The sequence below is a fragment of the Somniosus microcephalus genome, chromosome 7, assembly GCF_052327205.1.
Source record: "Somniosus microcephalus isolate GS21.2 chromosome 7, FLI_Smic_1.0, whole genome shotgun sequence".
Classification (NCBI taxonomy): domain Eukaryota; kingdom Metazoa; phylum Chordata; class Chondrichthyes; order Squaliformes; family Somniosidae; genus Somniosus; species Somniosus microcephalus.
The window spans coordinates 6,520,316-6,532,562 of record NC_140993.1 but is presented as its reverse complement, the minus strand read 5'-3'; the positions used below and the strand labels follow the sequence as shown (position 1 = coordinate 6,532,562).

Sequence of the window (12,247 nt, the reverse complement as noted above, 5' to 3'; positions counted from 1 at the left end):
CGTTTCTAGAGGGTATCCCTTCATGAACCTATTCTACGAGGCAGGAGATTGAAATCATTAATCTCTACCCCATATTTCCCTCGCTGTCTATCCCCCTCGCTCTCTCCCCCCTCGCTCTCTCCCCCCTCGCTCTCTCCCCCCTCGCTCTCTCCCCCCTCCCTCTTTTCCCCCCTCCCTCTTTTCCCCCCTCGCTCTCTCCCCCCTCGCTCTCTCCCCCCTCGCTCTCTCCCCCCTCGCTCTCTCCCCCCTCGCTCTCTCCCCCCTCGCTCTCTCCCCCCTCGCTCTCTCCCCCCTCGCTCTCTCCCCCCTCCCTCTTCTCCCCCCTCCCTCTTTTCCCCCCTCGCTCTCTCCCCCCTCGCTCTCTCCCCCCTCGCTCTCTCCCCCCTCGCTCTCTCCCCCCTCGCTCTCACCCCCCTCGCTCTCTCCCCCCCTCGCTCTCTCCCCCCTCCCTCTTTTCCCCCTCGCTCTCTTTTCCCCCCTCGCTCTCTTTTCCCCCCTCGCTCTCTTTTCCCCCCTCGCTCTCTTTTCCCCCCTCGCTCTCTTTTCCCCCCTCGCTCTCTTTTCCCCCCTCGCTCTCTTTTCCCCCCTCGCTCTCTTTTCCCCCCTCGCTCTCTTTTCCCCCCTCGCTCTCTTTTCCCCCCTCGCTCTCTTTTCCCCCCTCGCTCTCTTTTCCCCCCTCGCTCTCTTTTCCCCCCTCGCTCTCTTTTCCCCCCTCGCTCTCTTTTCCCCCCTCGCTCTCTTTTCCCCCCTCGCTCTCTTTTCCCCCCTCGCTCTCTTTTCCCCCCTCGCTCTCTTTTCCCCCCTCGCTCTCTTTTCCCCCCTCGCTCTCTTTTCCCCCCTCGCTCTCTTTTCCCCCCTCGCTCTCTTTTCCCCCCTCGCTCTCTTTTCCCCCCTCGCTCTCTTTTCCCCCCTCGCTCTCTTTTCCCCCCTCGCTCTCTTTTCCCCCCTCGCTCTCTTTTCCCCCCTCGCTCTCTTTTCCCCCCTCGCTCTCTTTTCCCCCCTCGCTCTCTTTTCCCCCCTCGCTCTCTTTTCCCCCCTCGCTCTCTTTTCCCCCCTCGCTCTCTTTTCCCCCCTCGCTCTCTTTTCCCCCCTCGCTCTCTTTTCCCCCTCGCTCTCTTTTCCCCCTCGCTCTCTTTTCCCCCCTCGCTCTCTTTTCCCCCCTCGCTCTCTTTTCCCCCCTCGCTCTCTTTTCCCCCCTCGCTCTCTTTTCCCCCCTCGCTCTCTTTTCCCCCCTCGCTCTCTTTTCCCCCCTCGCTCTCTTTTCCCCCCTCGCTCTCTTTTCCCCCCTCGCTCTCTTTTCCCCCTCGCTCTCTTTTCCCCCCTCGCTCTCTTTTCCCCCCTCGCTCTCTTTTCCCCCCTCGCTCTCTTTTCCCCCCTCGCTCTCTTTTCCCCCCTCGCTCTCTTTTCCCCCCTCGCTCTCTTTTCCCCCCTCGCTCTCTTTTCCCCCCTCGCTCTCTTTTCCCCCCTCGCTCTCTTTTCCCCCCTCGCTCTCTTTTCCCCCCTCGCTCTCTTTTCCCCCCTCGCTCTCTTTTCCCCCCTCGCTCTCTTTTCCCCCCTCGCTCTCTTTTCCCCCCTCGCTCTCTTTTCCCCCCTCGCTCTCTTTTCCCCCCTCGCTCTCTTTTCCCCCCTCGCTCTCTTTTCCCCCCTCGCTCTCTTTTCCCCCCTCGCTCTCTTTTCCCCCCTCGCTCTCTTTTCCCCCCTCGCTCTCTTTTCCCCCCTCGCTCTCTTTTCCCCCCTCGCTCTCTTTTCCCCCCTCGCTCTCTTTTCCCCCCTCGCTCTCTTTTCCCCCCTCGCTCTCTTTTCCCCCCTCGCTCTCTTTTCCCCCCTCGCTCTCTTTTCCCCCCTCGCTCTCTTTTCCCCCCTCGCTCTCTTTTCCCCCCTCGCTCTCTTTTCCCCCCTCGCTCTCTTTTCCCCCCTCGCTCTCTTTTCCCCCCTCGCTCTCTTTTCCCCCCTCGCTCTCTTTTCCCCCCTCGCTCTCTTTTCCCCCCTCGCTCTCTTTTCCCCCCTCGCTCTCTTTTCCCCCCTCGCTCTCTTTTCCCCCCTCGCTCTCTTTTCCCCCCTCGCTCTCTTTTCCCCCCTCGCTCTCTTTTCCCCCCTCGCTCTCTTTTCCCCCCTCGCTCTCTTTTCCCCCCTCGCTCTCTTTTCCCCCCTCGCTCTCTTTTCCCCCCTCGCTCTCTTTTCCCCCCTCGCTCTCTTTTCCCCCCTCGCTCTCTTTTCCCCCCTCGCTCTCTTTTCCCCCCTCGCTCTCTTTTCCCCCCTCGCTCTCTTTTCCCCCCTCGCTCTCTTTTCCCCCCTCGCTCTCTTTTCCCCCCTCGCTCTCTTTTCCCCCCTCGCTCTCTTTTCCCCCCTCGCTCTCTTTTCCCCCCTCGCGCTCTCTTTTCCCCCCTCGCTCTCTTTTCCCCCCTCGCTCTCTTTTCCCCCCTCGCTCTCTTTTCCCCCCTCGCTCTCTTTTCCCCCCTCGCTCTCTTTTCCCCCCTCGCTCTCTTTTCCCCCCTCGCTCTCTTTTCCCCCCTCGCTCTCTTTTCCCCCCTCGCTCTCTTTTCCCCCCTCGCTCTCTTTTCCCCCCTCGCTCTCTTTTCCCCCCTCGCTCTCTTTTCCCCCCTCGCTCTCTTTTCCCCCCTCGCTCTCTTTTCCCCCCTCGCTCTCTTTTCCCCCCTCGCTCTCTTTTCCCCCCTCGCTCTCTTTTCCCCCCTCGCTCTCTTTTCCCCCCTCGCTCTCTTTTCCCCCCTCGCTCTCTTTTCCCCCCTCGCTCTCTTTTCCCCCCTCGCTCTCTTTTCCCCCCTCGCTCTCTTTTCCCCCCTCGCTCTCTTTTCCCCCCTCGCTCTCTTTTCCCCCCTCGCTCTCTTTTCCCCCCTCGCTCTCTTTTCCCCCCTCGCTCTCTTTTCCCCCCTCGCTCTCTTTTCCCCCCTCGCTCTCTTTTCCCCCCTCGCTCTCTTTTCCCCCCTCGCTCTCTTTTCCCCCCTCGCTCTCTTTTCCCCCTCGCTCTCTTTTCCCCCCTCGCTCTCTTTTCCCCCCTCGCTCTCTTTTCCCCCCTCGCTCTCTTTTCCCCCCTCGCTCTCTTTTCCCCCCTCGCTCTCTTTTCCCCCCTCGCTCTCTTTTCCCCCCTCGCTCTCTTTTCCCCCCTCGCTCTCTTTTCCCCCTCGCTCTCTTTTCCCCCCTCGCTCTCTTTTCCCCCCTCGCTCTCTTTTCCCCCCTCGCTCTCTTTTCCCCCCTCGCTCTCTTTTCCCCCCTCGCTCTCTTTTCCCCCCTCGCTCTCTTTTCCCCCCTCGCTCTCTTTTCCCCCCTCGCTCTCTTTTCCCCCCTCGCTCTCTTTTCCCCCCTCGCTCTCTTTTCCCCCCTCGCTCTCTTTTCCCCCCTCGCTCTCTTTTCCCCCCTCGCTCTCTTTTCCCCCCTCGCTCTCTTTTCCCCCCTCGCTCTCTTTTCCCCCCTCGCTCTCTTTTCCCCCCTCGCTCTCTTTTCCCCCCTCGCTCTCTTTTCCCCCCTCGCTCTCTTTTCCCCCCTCGCTCTCTTTTCCCCCCTCGCTCTCTTTTCCCCCTCGCTCTCTTTTCCCCCCTCGCTCTCTTTTCCCCCCTCGCTCTCTTTTCCCCCCTCGCTCTCTTTTCCCCCCTCGCTCTCTTTTCCCCCCTCGCTCTCTTTTCCCCCCTCGCTCTCTTTTCCCCCCTCGCTCTCTTTTCCCCCTCGCTCTCTTTTCCCCCCTCGCTCTCTTTTCCCCCCTCGCTCTCTTTTCCCCCCTCGCTCTCTTTTCCCCCCTCGCTCTCTTTTCCCCCCTCGCTCTCTTTTCCCCCCTCGCTCTCTTTTCCCCCCTCGCTCTCTTTTCCCCCCTCGCTCTCTTTTCCCCCCTCGCTCTCTTTTCCCCCCTCGCTCTCTTTTCCCCCCTCGCTCTCTTTTCCCCCCTCGCTCTCTTTTCCCCCCTCGCTCTCTTTTCCCCCCTCGCTCTCTTTTCCCCCTCGCTCTCTTTTCCCCCCTCGCTCTCTTTTCCCCCCTCGCTCTCTTTTCCCCCCTCGCTCTCTTTTCCCCCCTCGCTCTCTTTTCCCCCCTCGCTCTCTTTTCCCCCCTCGCTCTCTTTTCCCCCCTCGCTCTCTTTTCCCCCCTCGCTCTCTTTTCCCCCCTCGCTCTCTTTTCCCCCCTCGCTCTCTTTTCCCCCTCGCTCTCTTTTCCCCCCTCGCTCTCTTTTCCCCCCCTCGCTCTCTTTTCCCCCCTCGCTCTCTTTTCCCCCTCGCTCTCTTTTCCCCCTCGCTCTCTTTTCCCCCTCGCTCTCTTTTCCCCCCTCGCTCTCTTTTCCCCCCTCGCTCTCTTTTCCCCCCTCGCTCTCTTTTCCCCCCTCGCTCTCTTTTCCCCCCTCGCTCTCTTTTCCCCCCTCGCTCTCTTTTCCCCCCTCGCTCTCTTTTCCCCCCTCGCTCTCTTTTCCCCCCTCGCTCTCTTTTCCCCCCTCGCTCTCTTTTCCCCCCTCGCTCTCTTTTCCCCCCTCGCTCTCTTTTCCCCCCTCGCTCTCTTTTCCCCCCTCGCTCTCTTTTCCCCCCTCGCTCTCTTTTCCCCCCTCGCTCTCTTTTCCCCCCTCGCTCTCTTTTCCCCCCTCGCTCTCTTTTCCCCCCTCGCTCTCTTTTCCCCCCTCGCTCTCTTTTCCCCCCTCGCTCTCTTTTCCCCCCTCGCTCTCTTTTCCCCCCTCGCTCTCTTTTCCCCCCTCGCTCTCTTTTCCCCCCCTCGCTCTCTTTTCCCCCCTCGCTCTCTTTTCCCCCCTCGCTCTCTTTTCCCCCCTCGCTCTCTTTTCCCCCCTCGCTCTCTTTTCCCCCCTCGCTCTCTTTTCCCCCCTCGCTCTCTTTTCCCCCCTCGCTCTCTTTTCCCCCCTCGCTCTCTTTTCCCCCCTCGCTCTCTTTTCCCCCCTCGCTCTCTTTTCCCCCCTCGCTCTCTTTCCCCCCTCGCTCTCTTTCCCCCCTCGCTCTCTTTCCCCCCCCTCGCTCTCTTTCCCCCCTCGCTCTCTTTCCCCCCCTCGCTCTCTTTTCCCCCCCTCGCTCTCTTTCCCCCCCTCGCTCTCTTTCCCCCCTCGCTCTCTTTCCCCCCTCGCTCTCTTTCCCCCCCTCGCTCTCTTTCCCCCCCTCGCTCTCTTTCCCCCCCTCGCTCTCTTTCCCCCCTCGCTCTCTTTCCCCCCTCGCTCTCTTTCCCCCCTCGCTCTCTTTCCCCCCTCGCTCTCTTTCCCCCCCTCGCTCTCTTTCCCCCCCTCGCTCTCTTTCCCCCCCTCGCTCTCTTTCCCCCCTCGCTCTCTTTCCCCCCCTCGCTCTCTTTCCCCCCCTCGCTCTCTTTCCCCCCCTCGCTCTCTTTCCCCCCTCGCTCTCTTTCCCCCCCTCGCTCTCTTTCCCCCCCTCGCTCTCTTTCCCCCCCTCGCTCTCTTTCCCCCCCTCGCTCTCTTTCCCCCCCTCGCTCTCTTTCCCCCCTCGCTCTCTTTCCCCCCCTCGCTCTCTTTCCCCCCCTCGCTCTCTTTCCCCCCCTCGCTCTCTTTCCCCCCTCGCTCTCTTTCCCCCCCTCGCTCTCTTTCCCCCCCTCGCTCTCTTTCCCCCCTCGCTCTCTTTCCCCCCCTCGCTCTCTTTCCCCCCTCGCTCTCTTTCCCCCCCTCGCTCTCTTTCCCCCCTCGCTCTCTTTCCCCCCCTCGCTCTCTTTCCCCCCCTCGCTCTCTTTCCCCCCTCGCTCTCTTTCCCCCCCTCGCTCTCTTTCCCCCCTCGCTCCTTTGCCCCCCCTCGCTCCCTTTGCCCCCCCTCGCTCCCTTTGCCCCCCCTCGCTCCCTTTGCCCCCCCTCGCTCCCTTTGCCCCCCCTCGCTCCCTTTGCCCCCCCTCGCTCCCTTTGCCCCCCCTCGCTCCCTTTGCCCCCCCTCGCTCCCTTTGCCCCCCCTCGCTCCCTTTGCCCCCCCCTCGCTCCCTTTGCCCCCCCCTCGCTCCCTTTGCCCCCCCTCGCTCCCTTTGCCCCCCCCTCGCTCCCTTTGCCCCCCCCTCGCTCCCTTTGCCCCCCCCTCGCTCCCTTTGCCCCCCCCTCGCTCCCTTTGCCCCCCCCTCGCTCCCTTTGCCCCCCCCTCGCTCCCTTTGCCCCCCCCTCGCTCCCTTTGCCCCCCCCTCGCTCCCTTTGCCCCCCCCTCGCTCCCTTTGCCCCCCCTCGCTCCCTTTGCCCCCCCTCGCTCCCTTTGCCCCCCCTCGCTCCCTTTGCCCCCCCCTCGCTCCCTTTGCCCCCCCTCGCTCCCTTTGCCCCCCCTCGCTCCCTTTGCCCCCCCTCGCTCCCTTTGCCCCCCCTCGCTCCCTTTGCCCCCCCTCGCTCCCTTTGCCCCCCCTCGCTCCCTTTGCCCCCCCTCGCTCCCTTTGCCCCCCCCTCGCTCCCTTTGCCCCCCCTCGCTCCCTTTGCCCCCCCTCGCTCCCTTTGCCCCCCCTCGCTCCCTTTGCCCCCCCTCGCTCCCTTTGCCCCCCCTCGCTCCCTTTGCCCCCCCTCGCTCCCTTTGCCCCCCCTCGCTCCCTTTGCCCCCCCTCGCTCCCTTTGCCCCCCCTCGCTCCCTTTGCCCCCCCTCGCTCCCTTTGCCCCCCCTCGCTCCCTTTGCCCCCCCTCGCTCCCTTTGCCCCCCCTCGCTCCCTTTGCCCCCCCTCGCTCCCTTTGCCCCCCCTCGCTCCCTTTGCCCCCCCTCGCTCCCTTTGCCCCCCCTCGCTCCCTTTGCCCCCCCTCGCTCCCTTTGCCCCCCCTCGCTCCCTTTGCCCCCCCTCGCTCCCTTTGCCCCCCCTCGCTCCCTTTGCCCCCCCTCGCTCCCTTTGCCCCCCCTCGCTCCCTTTGCCCCCCCTCGCTCCCTTTGCCCCCCCTCGCTCCCTTTGCCCCCCCTCGCTCCCTTTGCCCCCCCTCGCTCCCTTTGCCCCCCCTCGCTCCCTTTGCCCCCCCTCGCTCCCTTTGCCCCCCCTCGCTCCCTTTGCCCCCCCTCGCTCCCTTTGCCCCCCTCGCTCCCTTTGCCCCCCCTCGCTCCCTTTGCCCCCCCTCGCTCCCTTTGCCCCCCCTCGCTCCCTTTGCCCCCCCTCGCTCCCTTTGCCCCCCCTCGCTCCCTTTGCCCCCCCTCGCTCCCTTTGCCCCCCCTCGCTCCCTTTGCCCCCCTCGCTCCCTTTGCCCCCCCTCGCTCCCTTTGCCCCCCCTCGCTCCCTTTGCCCCCCCTCGCTCCCTTTGCCCCCCTCGCTCCCTTTGCCCCCCCTCGCTCCCTTTGCCCCCCCTCGCTCCCTTTGCCCCCCCTCGCTCCCTTTGCCCCCCCTCGCTCCCTTTGCCCCCCCTCGCTCCCTTTGCCCCCCCTCGCTCCCTTTGCCCCCCTCGCTCCCTTTGCCCCCCTCGCTCCCTTTGCCCCCCCTCGCTCCCTTTGCCCCCCCTCGCTCCCTTTGCCCCCCCTCGCTCCCTTTGCCCCCCCTCGCTCCCTTTGCCCCCCCTCGCTCCCTTTGCCCCCCCTCGCTCCCTTTGCCCCCCCTCGCTCCCTTTGCCCCCCCTCGCTCCCTTTGCCCCCCCTCGCTCCCTTTGCCCCCCCTCGCTCCCTTTGCCCCCCCTCGCTCCCTTTGCCCCCCCTCGCTCCCTTTGCCCCCCTCGCTCCCTTTGCCCCCCTCGCTCCCTTTGCCCCCCTCGCTCCCTTTGCCCCCTCGCTCCCTTTGCCCCCCCTCGCTCCCTTTGCCCCCCCTCGCTCCCTTTGCCCCCCTCGCTCCCTTTGCCCCCCCTCGCTCCCTTTGCCCCCCCTCTCGCTCCCTTTGCCCCCCCCTCGCTCCCTTTGCCCCCCCTCGCTCCCTTTGCCCCCCCTCGCTCCCTTTGCCCCCCCTCGCTCCTTTGCCCCCCCTCGCTCCCTTTGCCCCCCCTCGCTCCCTTTGCCCCCCCTCGCTCCCTTTGCCCCCCCTCGCTCCCTTTGCCCCCCCCCTCGCTCCCTTTGCCCCCCCCTCGCTCCCTTTGCCCCCCCTCGCTCCCTTTGCCCCCCCTCGCTCCCTTTGCCCCCCCTCGCTCCCTTTGCCCCCCCCTCGCTCCCTTTGCCCCCCCCTCGCTCCCTTTGCCCCCCCCTCGCTCCCTTTGCCCCCCCCTCGCTCCCTTTGCCCCCCCCTCGCTCCCTTTGCCCCCCCTCGCTCCCTTTGCCCCCCCCTCGCTCCCTTTGCCCCCCCCTCGCTCCCTTTGCCCCCCCCTCGCTCCCTTTGCCCCCCCCTCGCTCCCTTTGCCCCCCCTCGCTCCCTTTGCCCCCCCCTCGCTCCCTTTGCCCCCCCCTCGCTCCCTTTGCCCCCCCCTCGCTCCTTTGCCCCCCCTCGCTCCCTTTGCCCCCCCCTCGCTCCCTTTGCCCCCCCTCGCTCCCTTTGCCCCCCTCGCTCCCTTTGCCCCCCCTCGCTCCCTTTGCCCCCCCTCGCTCCCTTTGCCCCCCCTCGCTCCCTTTGCCCCCCCTCGCTCCCTTTGCCCCCCCTCGCTCCCTTTGCCCCCCCTCGCTCCCTTTGCCCCCCCTCGCTCCCTTTGCCCCCCCTCGCTCCCTTTGCCCCCCCTCGCTCCCTTTGCCCCCCCTCGCTCCCTTTGCCCCCCCTCGCTCCCTTTGCCCCCCCTCGCTCCCTTTGCCCCCCCTCGCTCCCTTTGCCCCCCCTCGCTCCCTTTGCCCCCCCTCGCTCCCTTTGCCCCCCCTCGCTCCCTTTGCCCCCCCTCGCTCCCTTTGCCCCCCCTCGCTCCCTTTGCCCCCCCTCGCTCCCTTTGCCCCCCCTCGCTCCCTTTGCCCCCCCCTCGCTCCCTTTGCCCCCCCTCGCTCCCTTTGCCCCCCTCGCTCCCTTTGCCCCCCTCGCTCCCTTTGCGCCCCCCTCGCTCCTTTGCCCCCCCTCGCTCCCTTTGCCCCCCCTCGCTCCCTTTGCCCCCCCTCGCTCCCTTTGCCCCCCCTCGCTCCCTTTGCCCCCCCTCGCTCCCTTTGCCCCCCCTCGCTCCCTTTGCCCCCCCTCGCTCCCTTTGCCCCCCCTCGCTCCCTTTGCCCCCCCTCGCTCCCTTTGCCCCCCCTCGCTCCCTTTGCCCCCCCTCGCTCCCTTTGCCCCCCCTCGCTCCCTTTGCCCCCCCTCGCTCCCTTTGCCCCCCCTCGCTCCCTTTGCCCCCCCTCGCTCCCTTTGCCCCCCCTCGCTCCCTTTGCCCCCCCTCGCTCCCTTTGCCCCCCCTCGCTCCCTTTGCCCCCCCTCGCTCCCTTTGCCCCCCCTCGCTCCCTTTGCCCCCCCTCGCTCCCTTTGCCCCCCTCGCTCCCTTTGCCCCCCCTCGCTCCCTTTGCCCCCCCTCGCTCCCTTTGCCCCCCCTCGCTCCCTTTGCCCCCCCTCGCTCCCTTTGCCCCCCCTCGCTCCCTTTGCCCCCCCTCGCTCCCTTTGCCCCCCCTCGCTCCCTTTGCCCCCCCTCGCTCCCTCTGCCCCCCCTCGCTCCCTCTGCCCCCCCTCGCTCCCTCTGCCCCCCCTCGCTCTCTTCCCCCCCTCGCTCTCTTCCCCCCCTCGCTCTCTTCCCCCCCCTCGCTCTCTTCCCCCCCCTCGCTCTCTTCCCCCCCCTCGCTCCCTCTGCCCCCCCTCGCTCCCTCTGCCCCCCCTCGCGCTCTTTGCCCCCCCCCTCGCTCTTTCAATTCAATTCATATCGCTTTATTGGCATGACAAGTTACATCTTATGTTGCCAAAGCATCCGAAAACATTCATGTTTGTTGACAAAAATACAGATCTATCCATACAGTGTATAAACAGATATATCCCTGAGTGTATAAATATATACTTTCATATAATTTATCTATACTCTTTTCTTAAATTTGCTGCTTGCCCCTCTGTTTATGGCAAGCTGTAACATAGTGTGCCGCGAGTGTTATGCAATTTCTCTCTTCCCCTCGTAGGTATGGGAGTTTTTGGTCGTCATTCAAATTTCTGAATTCCGGGCGTATTTTTGTGAATTTTGGGTGGAAATTCTCCCTTATGCCCTGATATTTTCTGCAAGCTGTGAGGAAGTGCATCTCTGTCTCCACCATTCCCTGACTGCAGTGTGAGCAGATCCTGTCCTCTCTTGGTAGCTGGGTCTGTCTGTGTCTACCTTTTTCGATCGCCAGGTTATGTTCACTAAGTCTGTACATTGTCAAAGTTTTTCTCAGTTTGCTATCCTTTACCATGGTCAGGTAATCAGCCATGTTGTATTGCCTGTTTAGGGCCAAGTAGCAATTGAGTTTGCTTTGGGTTTTTGTTGTTTCTGCCCAATATGACAGATATTTTTCCTTTTGCTTAGCGACGATTGTGTTGGGTCGAATTCTTTGTGTTACGCTGTCATTGTCCTGGGGCTGGTTATTGTCTCGCTCTCTTCCCCCCCCCTCGCTCTCTTCCCCCCCCTCGCTCTCTTCCCCCCCCTCGCTCTCTTCCCCCCCTCGCTCTCTTCCCCCCCTCGCTCTCTTCCCCCCCCTCGCTCTCTTCCCCCCCTCGCTCTCTTCCCCCCCCTCGCTCTCTTCCCCCCTCGCTCTCTTCCCCCCTCGCTCTCTTCCCCCCCTCGCTCTCTTCCCCCCCTCGCTCTCTTCCCCCCCTCGCTCTCTTCCCCCCCTCGCTCTCTTCCCCCCCTCGCTCTCTTCCCCCCCTCGCTCTCTTCCCCCCCTCGCTCTCTTCCCCCCCTCGCTCTCTTCCCCCCCTCGCTCTCTTCCCCCCCTCGCTCTCTTCCCCCCCTCGCTCTCTTCCCCCCCTCGCTCTCTTCCCCCCCTCGCTCTCTTCCCCCCCTCGCTCTCTTCCCCCCTCGCTCTCTTCCCCCCCTCGCTCTCTTCCCCCCCTCGCTCTCTTCCCCCCCTCGCTCTCTTCCCCCCCTCGCTCTCTTCCCCCCCTCGCTCTCTTCCCCCCCTCGCTCTCTTCCCCCCCTCGCTCTCTTCCCCCCCTCGCTCTCTTCCCCCCCTCGCTCTCTTCCCCCCCTCGCTCTCTTCCCCCCCTCGCTCTCTTCCCCCCCTCGCTCTCTTCCCCCCCTCGCTCTCTTCCCCCCCTCGCTCTCTTCCCCCCTCGCTCTCTTCCCCCCCTCGCTCTCTTCCCCCCCTCGCTCTCTTCCCCCCTCGCTCTCTTCCCCCCCTCGCTCTCTTCCCCCCCTCGCTCTCTTCCCCCCCTCGCTCTCTTCCCCCCCTCGCTCTCTTCCCCCCCTCGCTCTCTTCCCCCCCTCGCTCTCTTCCCCCCCTCGCTCTCTTCCCCCCCTCGCTCTCTTCCCCCCCTCGCTCTCTTCCCCCCCTCGCTCTCTTCCCCCCCTCGCTCTCTTCCCCCCCTCGCTCTCTTCCCCCCCTCGCTCTCTTCCCCCCCTCGCTCTCTTCCCCCCCTCGCTCTCTTCCCCCCCTCGCTCTCTTCCCCCCTCGCTCTCTTCCCCCCCTCGCTCTCTTCCCCCCCTCGCTCTCTTCCCCCCCTCGCTCTCTTCCCCCCCTCGCTCTCTCTTCCCCCCCTCGCTCTCTTCCCCCCCTCGCTCTCTTCCCCCCCTCGCTCTCTTCCCCCCCTCGCTCTCTTCCCCCCCTCGCTCTCTTCCCCCCTCGCTCTCTTCCCCCCTCGCTCTCTTCCCCCCTCGCTCTCTTCCCCCCCTCGCTCTCTTCCCCCCCTCGCTCTCTTCCCCCCCTCGCTCTCTTCCCCCCCTCGCTCTCTTCCCCCCCTCGCTCTCTTCCCCCCCTCGCTCTCTTCCCCCCCTCGCTCTCTTCCCCCCTCTCGCTCTCTTCCCCCCCCTCGCGCTCTTCCCCCCCCTCGCTCTCTTCCCCCCCTCGCTCTCTTCCCCCCCCTCGCTCTCTTCCCCCCCTCGCTCTCTTCCCCCCCTCGCTCTCTTCCCCCCCTCGCTCTCTTCCCCCCCTCGCTCTCTTCCCCCCCTCGCTCTCTTCCCCCCCCTCGCTCTCTTCCCCCCCTCGCTCTCTTCCCCCCTCGCTCTCTTCCCCCCCTCGCTCTCTTCCCCCCCTCGCTCTCTTCCCCCCCCTCGCTCTCTTCCCCCCCCTCGCTCTCTTCCCCCCCCTCGCTCTCTTCCCCCCCCTCGCTCTCTTCCCCCCCCTCGCTCTCTTCCCCCCCCTCGCTCTCTTCCCCCCCCTCGCTCTCTTCCCCCCCCTCGCTCTCTTCCCCCCCCTCGCTCTCTTCCCCCCCTCGCTCTCTTCCCCCCCTCGCTCTCTTCCCCCCTCGCTCTCTTCCCCCCCCTCGCTCTCTTCCCCCCCCTCGCTCTCTTCCCCCCCCTCGCTCTCTTCCCCCCCCTCGCTCTCTTCCCCCCCCTCGCTCTCTTCCCCCCCCTCGCTCTCTTCCCCCCCCTCGCTCTCTTCCC

The 12,247-nt window shown here is 65.9% G+C and overlaps 1 protein-coding gene across 2 annotated transcripts in view; it reads left to right on the top strand.

The window, feature by feature from the left end:
* Nucleotides 1–12,247, top strand: part of ubtfl (upstream binding transcription factor, like) — a 205,880-nt gene that overhangs the window by 191,767 nt on the left and 1,866 nt on the right. The gene's annotated exons all lie outside the window — the stretch shown is intronic.